At 48.3% G+C, this 10,990-nt stretch overlaps 1 long non-coding RNA gene across 3 annotated transcripts; it reads left to right on the top strand.

The window, feature by feature from the left end:
• Window positions 1–135: 135 nt before the first annotated feature.
• On the top strand, window positions 136–8,506 carry LOC121658698. Of its 3 annotated transcripts, XR_006014028.1 has the most exons (4): window positions 334–354; window positions 1,336–1,428; window positions 7,441–7,534; window positions 8,305–8,506. It is a non-coding gene; the product is annotated as an uncharacterized LOC121658698 (long non-coding RNA). The 3 variants fall into 3 exon arrangements; XR_006014027.1 differs by lacking the exons at window positions 334–354; window positions 8,305–8,506 and adding an exon at window positions 136–177 and having other exon boundaries at window positions 7,441–7,949; XR_006014026.1 differs by lacking the exon at window positions 8,305–8,506 and having other exon boundaries at window positions 7,441–7,949.
• Window positions 8,507–10,990: the final 2,484 nt, after the last annotated feature.

The following is a 10,990-nucleotide window of genomic DNA, read 5'->3' as shown; positions in this document are numbered from 1 at the left end:
CCCAGAGCAGAGCGCAGCCCGGCTGGGGAGGCCTGCCCGTTTGTGAAAAACGAGGTTCACTCTCCTGTTAGAGTTTAAAGAGTTTAATATAAAGACAATAAGAGACACATAAAATAAAGCAAAGGGATAACGGCCGGGTGCCTTGGCGCTCTGCCAAGAGCACACCTGATGCTAGAGGTGAGTCCTTTTTATACCATTTTTACTGTCTGTTCTCTATTCATATTAAAACTTTTCCAGGAGCTGTTCTGCATGGCCACTCCTTGGTTCCGCCTTTTTAGAGCATGCGTAGTCTTCTGCCTTGTGGTTTTACTTCTTTTGATTCTTGGGGTTGGGCCCGCTAGGTGAGAGTCGGTGGTAGGGTGGATCTCTTAATTCTCCAGACAGTCAGGGCTGATTGCAGCTTTGGCCTCTTTGCCCCCCGGGCAGAGCGGTGATAGCGGCTCTCGGACTCTTCTGGCCGCCCGTTCTCCGGGCAGAGCAGCCTTTGGGCCCTTTTGTTCTCTGGACAAAGTGTTGATTAGCAGCTTCTCGGGCCTCATCCTCTGCTTGCTTGGAGGTTATCTTACTTGCTCACACTTGCTAACATTCTTGCTAAAACGAGAGAAAACTACATCCACACAGCAAAAAGCATTTCTAACATTATATAATATCTACCTTAATACTTTGCAAGAAGCCAATACTATAATATATGTTTATAACACCGTTCATCTCCCTGCCCACCTGGGCACATGCCGTCTGAACATGAGCCCAGTTGTGCCCAAATGGGCAAGGAGGCCAATGGCACGTGGGCTGTACCAGCCACAGGGTGGCCAGTGGGACCAGGGCAGTGACTATCCGCCAGTGCTGAAGCATCTCTGGTCCTGGGGTCAGTTCTGGGTGCTTCACTAGAAGAAAAACATTGCTGAGCTGGAGAACAAGGAGCAGCACAAGGAGGGAGCTGGGAGGGTTCAGCCTGGAGAAAAGGAGGCTCGAGGGGACTTTCTCGCTCTCCACAACTCCAGGAAGATGCAGCCATGTGAGGGTCGGGCTCTGCTTCCAGGGAACAAGGGACAGGACAGGACAAGAGGGATTGGCCTCAAGTTGTTGCAGGGGAGATTCACATAGGACCTCAGGAAGAACTGCTGTGGAAAGGCTCGTCCAGCCCTGGAACAGGCTGCCCAGGGTAGTGGTGGAGTCCCCATTTCTGAAAAGATTTAAAAGCCATGTAGATGTGGCACCTGGGGACATGGTTTAGTAGTGGCTTTGGCAGTGGTGGGGGAACAATTGGTCTTGATCTTCAGGGCCTGTTTCACTAATTCCATGATTGCAACAGTTAGGTCTGTGATTGTTTTCAAGGTTTGATCAGCTGAACACTGCCTTTGAGAGGTCCCAATGTCCTGACTCTGCTTGGGGAGAAGTCATGCTTTCTCTGGCAGAAAGATGAGCAAGGTATGTAAACAAGTGCACTGCAACTTTTCTATTTGGAAAGAGACTTTTATTGTCGCGAGACGATCGGCGATGAAAGAGACAGGGCAGATTGCTTGGATGCAATAAGCCAATTTTATACATACAGAGCTGAGTATTTATACCTTTTCAGCAGTTACTAAAAATAAATTCTTATATAAGCAGCAATCACTATAACAACCATATCTATGTTTCCTAATAACATCGCAAAACTAAAAGCTAGCACTAACTACCACAGGTACATACCAAGCATGCTTTTCTTCTGTGCTGACTATTTCATTGCCACGGTTTGTGGCCTAGCAGCGTTAGCACGTCTACTTCTGACATGAGTTTAGCAGTGCTCTCACTTCTGCTTTCTAGCTGTATCTCCACACTTTTCTGAAGAAGAATCCTGATTTGGAAATTGTTATGTATGCACACAATGGTTGAGTGCAGCAGTCTGAGTACAGTCAATGCTGTAGCTGGGCTTTGCCCTTTCCTTGTGGTAAGAGGAGGCTCCAGTGTGAAGATCAGCCCTGACTCGGCTCATACAGAACTGGGCTGGCCCAGAACACCTTTCTGCCACTGAAATGCCAAAACAGCAATACCTGCTTTTGGTGAACCAAGGTGATCTATTTCTACACCTTCAACCTGTGTTTGGTGACACAGTTTTCTCAGGGCATTTCCTAACGATTCTAAGGATAATTTTTGAGTCGTCTTGGTCTCTCTTTAGGTTGTGCAGATCCAGAATATTTGGGCCTTGGCACATACATGTCTTAGGCTGGAGAACCACTGCTCTATTCCTTGTTACAATCTTGGCACATGAAGGTTCTGCTGTTAGGCAGGACACTGTTACTGCTTCCTGAAGGTGAAAATCTACTCAGTGATTTGCGTTGTTGAATTGTGTCCTTCAATGTGTCCCAGCTGTGGTTTTGCTTTAAAAACCCCTGCAGTTCATCTGAAGATAACTTCTTTTGCAGGCCAGGGATGGGCAGTGGTACTAGATGAATGATGCCTTAAGACATCTCTCTGCCAAAGTACATATTTACTCTTCTATGCCAGGTAGGAACAAGTGTGAAAGGATGTTCAGAATACACTCTCCTGTTACTGATTCTGTTGCTGTTCTTCTCTGGTGGATTTTGCTTTTTTGTCATAGGAGAGAATGACTGTTTGTCCAGGTGAGTTCTGTCTGTCCTTCAGTTTGACAGGCCCTTTCTTCTCCCTCGTTGTCTGGCACTAAACTGCACTTATGTAAATTGCCAGCTGTATGCCCTCTGAGAAGGGCCAGCTGTGAAAAGTGGCAAAATGAACATCTGAGAGGGTATAAAGATGAGTCACTGCTTGAAAGGGACAAACATGGCTGGAAAACCGTAATCTATTTTCCAAAGCCTTGTGCTTCTTCAGTCTTCTGCATGTTATGTCAAGTGTGCCAGAAAATGATAGGTCTAAAGCCACAAGGAAACTGCAAGAAATCAAGGAGGTGGAGAAAACCCACACACCCTGAGGAGGGGGAGAAGCTGAACAGAAGCCAGCCAGACATTCCACCTCCCAGGAAATGCAGGGCACTCTCACCACCAGCTGGGATATGGCCATGGGAACCTGCTCAGCTGTTCCCACGGGGAGAGAAAGAGCCTCCTGATGGCAGAAGCTCAGGGGAGGATGGTGCAAGAGTGAAGAAGAGGAACTCCAGAGAGAAGGACTAAAAACTAGCAACATTTGCAGCATTGCAACAGTTGCCTCACTCTTTGCCAACCATTTCAAGTGCATGGCTAGCGTAGGGACCTGTTTCAGTACTCATCACCAAGCTTCCCACCGTAACCTGCCAGTGATCATCAAAGGCTGCAGACATCTCAGAAGAATGTTGACCATTAAACCTGACATTTATGATTGAAACAATAAAACCGTCAGACCAAACCCAGTCCCAAGTGGTGCTTCTGATTATTCTATAGAGAGTTTGACCATGCAAGAAAAAACAGACGGGGTTTTTTAAAATTCGTTTAAGTCAAGACTTCTGTGTTGGTTTAACACAGTATGTTTTTAGTGGGGGTGGGAGAAAAGCTGCTCGAAACTTCTGTGTCCAGCAGAGAGCCAATCGCTGAAGGCTCTGATGATAGGCAGGTTACTAGCCCAATTAGAGAAGTTGGTGACACCTCTGTGATGACATATTTAAGAAAGGAAAAACCGTGGGAAGCGCTCTTCTCTTCTCCCCAGGGGTGGTGAGGCAGCCGCTGCGACCCATCCCAGTGGGGGATGCCCAGGGCTGCACGGCCGGAGCCCTCCTGAAGCCAGGACTGCAGGCGGGCTCCTCCAAAGCTGGAGCTGCCCCGTGAGGACCATGTGGCCAGGGCCGGCTGTGCGGTGCCAGCAGGGACCACATGGCCAGCAGCAAGAGACACAGCGAGCAGTTCCCCGATGCGGAGCCCAGATGAGATCAACCTCTCAACTGCAACTTACACCAATTTTCTTCCAAGTCAGAGAAGAAGGAAAAGTGAGGACACATGAGGAAAACCAACACAACGGCACCAAGGTCAGTGAAAAAAAGGAGAGGGAGGAGATGCTCCAAGAGCCAGAGCTGAGATTCTCCTGCGAGCTGTGGTGAAGACTATAATACATTTTCCCTGTAATTCATGAGGTGCACGGGGGGGGTGCAGAGATCCACGCGCAGCCTGTGAAGGAGAGTACTCACGCTGGAGCACGTGGACACTGAAAAGCTGTAATCTAGTGAGGAACTCGAACAGAGAGAGATGACCCTTGCTTTTAGAGATAGAGGAAGAGAGCCTTTACTTCAAAACTAGAATAGCTCATCCTTAAAAGACTAAACCACATGAACTAAAATGACCCACACTAGGCAGTTGTGGGAAGACTGCTTGACCCATGGGAGGGATTTACATTGCAGCAGGTTTGGGCGGGACTATTGCTTGTAAAAGTTAAAACCACACTAGAAGAGTTCGCAGAGAGCTATCTCCTGTGGGAAGGATCCCACGGCACAGCAGAAGAAACTCTCTTCCTTAAGCATACTGAAGAAAGATTTTTAAGACGTGGAATACTGACCAAAACCTTATGTTCTGTTTCCTTGTGTAGTTGGTGGAAAGAGGGAGGGACTGGGAAAGAAAGGTGTTCTGAAAGTTCTCTTTGGCTCTCATTACCCTTTTTACTTTCAATTTTGTTAATAATAAATCTTCTTTATACTGCTTAAGTTTTGAACCTGTTTTGCCTTAAAGTGGTTTTTTTTTTCAATAATCCTTAACTCATGAAAATGAAGTTTTAATTTCCCCTCATCTGCTTAGCTATGGCAGAGAAAAATGAGTGAATAGTTTTTCGTGGGTGCCTGGTGCTTAACCAGCTTCAAACTGCAACAACTTCCTTTATGAACACTCCCCTGTGATGCAGAAAGGTGGGAGCTTTGTAAACCTGTATTGAAAAAGCATGCAGAGATCTCAGGGAAAAAAATTTCTCAGGAACAGAGTGTCTCCAGGGCTGCTGGATCAGAGGCTCAGCTCCCCTGTGTGTGGCTCATGTTCTTCCAAGTGCAACATCTAGTGCAAGAGAGACAGGGAACCAAGGGAGTGCAAACATGGACACTGACAGTCCCCATCAACAGGGCTGTCTGGTTAAGCAGGTGGGTTTCTACTCTTTTTACTCCTTCTTTTGGTGAAGAAATTGGTTTCCTGGCAGACTTGGGCAGTGGAGTTTGATTAAAAAACACAACACTTCACCTTGAAGATGATTCTGCAGTGTCTCGCACACGCTGCAGTTTGTATACCTTCTGGTCTATTTCTCAGCCAGCCCAGACCTGAAATCAGTTTCTGAGGCAAAAACCAAGACAAATATTTAGGCATTTCTTCTCACAGAAAGTATAAAGCACCCAGCTCCCAAGCCTGCTGTGAAATTCACTCCAAAATGAGGGAAGCATCCTCTTTCATCTCCAGTGCCAGTGCTTGGGACTGCTGTGCCTTCTAGAAACCAAGTCCAGTGAGAAAGGTGTTGGGAGTGGGGAATGTGAGCAGGAACAGGGTCCAGATGAGCACCCAAGTGAAGAGATCTTTCTTGGCACCAGTCATGGTCTGGTGACCTGTGTAAAAGTCACTTCTCCACCAGCCTAGGAGAAAGGGAAAGACACTATAGTATTCAATTACCAAGAGAAATTATTTTATTTATTTAGCTACATGTATTGCATCTGCAGAAACCAGTCCTTTGTGTCTTGTCCTCTTACCTTCTCAGGCATATATGACATCAAAAAACACCTTCACAAATCGTGTAAAACTTGCAGTACCAGCCAAATTACTGCTCTTCCCCATCATCTGCTCAACCAACAGTGTTTCTCTCCAGGACCTGCACACTATGAGTGGCCTCCGTTTCCATGTTCCATAATTTTCATCTCTTTCTCTGTCTTTTCCTGTCTCCCTGGGCTCTCTTCTCTGCTGGGCACTTTTCTCAGTCGCTCCCTGACCTCCCAATGCTTTTCACTGTAATTGTGCTTCTGGCAGATGCTACCTAAAAGCACTGTCCAAGCCTGGTGATCTGCACCTTTTCTTCCTCTCCTGCTGCTGTTTGATGCATTTTTTTGATCTTATGGGCCCTTGTGCCCTGGCTCCCTCCTGCTGTTAAACCCTGTTAATGTAAGAGAAGTGACAGTCAGTCAGTGTCTCCTCCATGGTGCCTTACCTGCATCTCTCTGACCTGGACAGCTGATGGGAGCCATCACAGCCCCTCCTGGTACAGGCTTGTCTCTGGGTGTGGAACATGGTTCCTGAAGGAGAAGAGCAAAACTCACAATAATGCCTTGGAAATGTCCTGCTGGTAGAGCTGATTAGAAGGCTGCCAGCGAGGCAAGTTGGCATCAAGTCTCAAGACTGGTCCAGGGATGCTCTTGGGTAAAAGTGACACTTTCTCAGCTCCACAGCTTCTCTGGGCAAGCCATGTCAGTGCTTCACCACCCTCACAGGGAAGAATTTCTTCCCAGTGTTCCATCTAACCCTGCCAGGCATCAGTGTGATGCCATTCCCCCTTTTCCTGTCACATCAGCTTGTCCCAAGTGCCTCTCCAGCTCTTTCGGAGCCCCTTTAGGCACTGGAAGAGGCTCTAAGTTCTCCCCAGAGCCTTCTCTTGTCCAGGCTGAAAATCCCCAGCTCTTTGTCTCCAGAGCAGAGCTGCTTCAGCCCTTAGAGCAGTTTCATAGCCTCTGGACAGCAGGTCCACATCCTTCCTGTGCTGGAGAACCCAGAGCTGCAGGTGGGGTCCTGTCTGACCAAAGAAGAGGGGCAGAACCCCCTCTCACCTGCTGCCCATGCTGTGGGAATCAGCCCAGGATATAGTTTCTGGGCTGCCAGTGCACGTGGCCAGCTCATGTCCAGCCTCTCACCAGCATCCCACATCCTTGTTGGCAGGGCTGCTCTCAATCTGTTCATCCCACAGCCTGGATTGATACTGGGTGTTACCCTGACCCATGCGCAGCACCTGCATTTGGCCTTGTTGAACCTCATAAAGTTCCTATGGGCCCACTGACTGAGCCTGTCCAAGTCCATCTGGATGGCCCTGTCCTCTAGGTGTGTCACCCACACTGCTCAGCTCAGCATCATCTTCCAGCGTGCTGAGGGTGTACTCGATCCCGCTGTCTGTGTCATTGATGAAGATATTGAATAGCACTGGTGCCAGTACAGACCCCTGAGGGATACCCCTTGTCACAGATGTCCATTGGGACTCAGCCATCTGCCCATCCATTCATCTGTCCTTTTGTCCTTCTGTCTGTCCATCCATCCAGGTGACTTACCATCTGTCCTCTCTCCCATCTGTCCTACCCCCATCCATCCGTCTGCCCATCCTTCCCTCTGACCTGGCCATCCCTGCTCTCTCCATCTGTCCAGCCATCCATCTCTGAGAGACTGGAATGTTAATGGTTAAGGACTCAAAACAATTGTGCCCTATCTGAAGTGGAACATCATACAGTGTAGAACTCCCCTGCCCCTGTTCCCATGGAGCTGGAGCACATATTAACCTATTGAACATTGCATTTTGCAGGCTTCTTCAACCCCTGACAGATCAAGGCTGTGAACATCACTTGACCAACTTACATCGAAATTGCAACAACCAGGTTTTGTCCCTGGCCCCACTGGTGAGTGGTAACTATATAACCGTTCTGTTCTTATCCTTTCTTTCTTTTCCCTTATACGTTTTATTTAATGATATTTTTATGTTTTTATATTACTGATAGGAAAGATGTATGCTAATGTCTTTACAAACAATTCCATGGGTGAGGGTACGGGTCTTTGAAATGAGTCTTAATGTCTCTACCAACTTCAAGCTACAGGTTTGTTACAGAACAGTTTGACTCCTGAAACAGACAAATGGATCTACACAAGCCTGACTTTCTGAACTTTGGATGGAAATGATATGTTTAAGAGGGGAGTATGTGGCATGTGGTTTGGAAAGGCTGTACCTTCCTAGTATCTCAGCCAGTGAGATACTAGGTGTGTGTGCCCAGTGGACTCTCTCCCTTTGTTTGAATAAAGTTGTAGGACTCCTCTGTCTCCTTTATGGACACTGGCTTTTCATTGCGTGAATTTCTGCACATTACTATAGATAGTAACAAAAATGGCTACATTTTAAGATTTGCTAAGTACCTGTTGGGGCTTTTGGGAGTTCCCCTTCTGTTTTCTTTTTTTCTCTTGAGAAATTTTCCCTATATATGTTGCCAGGGCAACAAATTGCTGGGTGCTTGGGAGAAACAAAAGACCTGGCCACTGAGGGAGGAGCCCAATGGGCTACTCTTTTTCACCTGGGGATGTGGGCTGTTAGCTCTCTGTGTTTGGACAGGGAGAGAGGCGGGAAGGGATTTGTCAGCATGGCAGGCTTCTGCTTTTTTGGCTGCCTTCCTTCTACCAGAGAAACCCTGGGATTCCCAAGCCCGCCTTTCCCTGCCCCGCTGGGAGCTGGGCTGCAGCCACCCTGCCCCCGCCATTGCTTCGAGCCTCCGCTACTCTGTAGCCCTGCATGTCCTGCCTGCTGAGACCTCCGGGGGTTCCCACTGCAGCTCCGGAATTCGATACATCTCATCTGCCCCCAGGATTTGTGCTCATCCCTGCTGTTCCAGCCTGCCGTTCCAGCCCACCGTTCTAGCCTGCTGTTCCTGAGGGTCCGGCCGGACACCGGGATCGGCTGCCCAGGGGTTTGTGAAGCCTTTGTCCCATCCCTTCCCAGGATCCCAGGCCACCAGTGCCGCGTGCTCCCCGAGCTCGTTCCGGAGCGCCCCCTGCAGCCACGGGGGAACCATCGCACCTGCCCTGCTCACCGGGAGCCCCCAGCGCCCCTGCCGGCTGCGAGCGGAACTGCACCCGAGGGGAAGGGGCCTGATAGCCGAGAAGGCTGGGACTGGGTTTGTGATTGTTTGCTGTTAATGCCATAGTTATTGTTGTTTGTTTGTCTTGTTATACATACATATGTATATATATATATATATATATATATAAAAGAGTAAAGAACTGTTATTCCTGTTCCTCATATCTTTGCCTGAAAGCCCCTTAATTTCAAAATTATAATAATTCGGAGGGAGGGGGGTTGCATTTTTTTTTCATTTCAAGGGAGACTCCTGCCTTCCTTGGCAGACACCTGTCTTTCAAACCAAGACAGTACCTTATTCTACCTTAATGTTCTCAAGTTTGCAAATAAAAGCTTGTTCTTGAACTTCCTGAGTATTTTGTTGTTTCTCCCCACACATTTACTCACCACCAGCAGAGTAAATCAACCAACCTTCCCCTAAACCCTCCAAGCAGACCAGGGCATAACACCACCCCAGTCAGTCATCCAGCTGTCCATCCATCCTTCATCCTGGCTACCCCTGCTGTCCATCTCTCCAGCCATCCAGCCCAAACATTATTTCATCTGGCCGTTCATCCATCCATCTGTCCAGACAATCCCTGCCATCTGTCCCCCTGGCCTGGCCATCTCTGCTGTCTGTCTGTCCATATGGCCCATGGCTGGCCAACCTTGCTGTCTCTCCATCTAGCCTGCCCATCCATCCATCCGTCCATCCATCCATCTATGACCCCACTGGAGAGAGGGAGGTGTTTGTCCATCCATCTATCCCTGGCCCCCACCCCCTCAAGAAGCCCTCTCCACCCAATTTCCTCCATGACCCTGAAGGGGACAAGCTCGATGATGACTATCCCTGCTGCAAGAACAAGGGCAAAGTGACACCCTGTGGGGGAACAGAGAGGGACAGGTGGGAACCCCCACCTCCCCCAGGCATAGGATAGGGATGAACAAGATGGATGGATGGAAGATTCTGGAGGAGCATGGTAAGCCCTACATGCGTGGCAGAGTAGGGGAGTTTGGGGGGGAGATGAACCCCCAAAATTGTCACCCACCAGCACAAGCATGATGGCATGATTGGGAGCTGGAGAGCTGAGGTGAAAGTGTGGGTGGAGGCTCAAAACCCTGCTGGGAGGGTTCCAGACCCCATTTCGAGATCCCAGGGGTGCAGGGTGGGTTTTCTGTCCTATTGGGGGGGTTCTGGGGGTCTTGGACTCTTTAAGGGGGCCTCAGGTGTGCTGGAGGGGTTCCCTGCCCTCATTTGGGGGTCCCAAAGGTAGTGGGGGGAGGTCCTTGTTCCATTTGAGGGTGCTCTGTGGGGACATTGGTGAGGGTGTCCTGAATGCCTGTGTCACCTCCACTTCGGATTTTGGTTAGGGTCAGTGCTTCTGGGTGAGCCACCAGCTGCTGCTGACAGTGGCTTTGGGGTGGTTCTTGGGTTGTTTTGTCTTTCCCCACAAATCTCCTTGCAGGGATATCCAACTGGTCTGGGGACTACTTTGTGCAGCCAGCAAGCTCAGTGGTGAAGCTGAGGATGAGTGGAGCCAGTGCTGGCCACACCGTGCCACCAGCATCACGCAAGAGCAGCCACAGGTAGTTTGTGAGCAGGGAATGCCAAGTGCTGGGAGAGCCTCTGTGGGTCCATTCGAGGACAAGGAATAGACCTCTGAGGAACCACTGGATCTGGCTGTGCTGAATCTGGCTGCCCCCACTCCAGTTTGGGGAATGTCACAGGGTGAGTGGAAGCTTTAGACAAGCCCTGCCAGCTTAAATTTAAGAAATTACGCTGGCCCACAAGTTCTAAGGATGGCACATTAGGTCTATTTATAAAATGAGTTATTTATTAAACAGACAGGAGGTAACAGACAAAAGATTTTAATCAGATTTACTTACTACACAGTATAAAATTAAAGGAACTAAGAGTAGGTTACATAGAACAGTGCACTATATCAAGGTACCTATATTAAAGCTAGCAAAAGAAATAGTATTGATTAGGAGTCAAATGTAACTTACTACTGAAATGAGGATAACATACTGTCTCGGTTTTGAAAGACAGGTGTCTGCTAAGGAAGGCAGAAGCCCCCCCTTGAAGTGGCAGATATAACCCCTTTTCCCTCCAAGTTATTATATTTTGAAATCAAGGGCCTTTAGTCAAAGATGTGGGAAATAGGAATAACAGTTCTTTACTATATACATATATATATATATATATATATATATATATATATATGTATATAGTAAAGAACTGTTATTCCTATTT

This window comes from Corvus kubaryi, unplaced genomic scaffold (genome assembly GCF_017639235.1).
Source record: "Corvus kubaryi isolate FWS band 111438036 unplaced genomic scaffold, C.kubaryi_AGA036_p1.0 split3-37344, whole genome shotgun sequence".
Taxonomy (NCBI): domain Eukaryota; kingdom Metazoa; phylum Chordata; class Aves; order Passeriformes; family Corvidae; genus Corvus; species Corvus kubaryi.
Note: the sequence above shows the minus strand (reverse complement) of the source record. Positions and strands in the feature narration are given on the sequence as shown.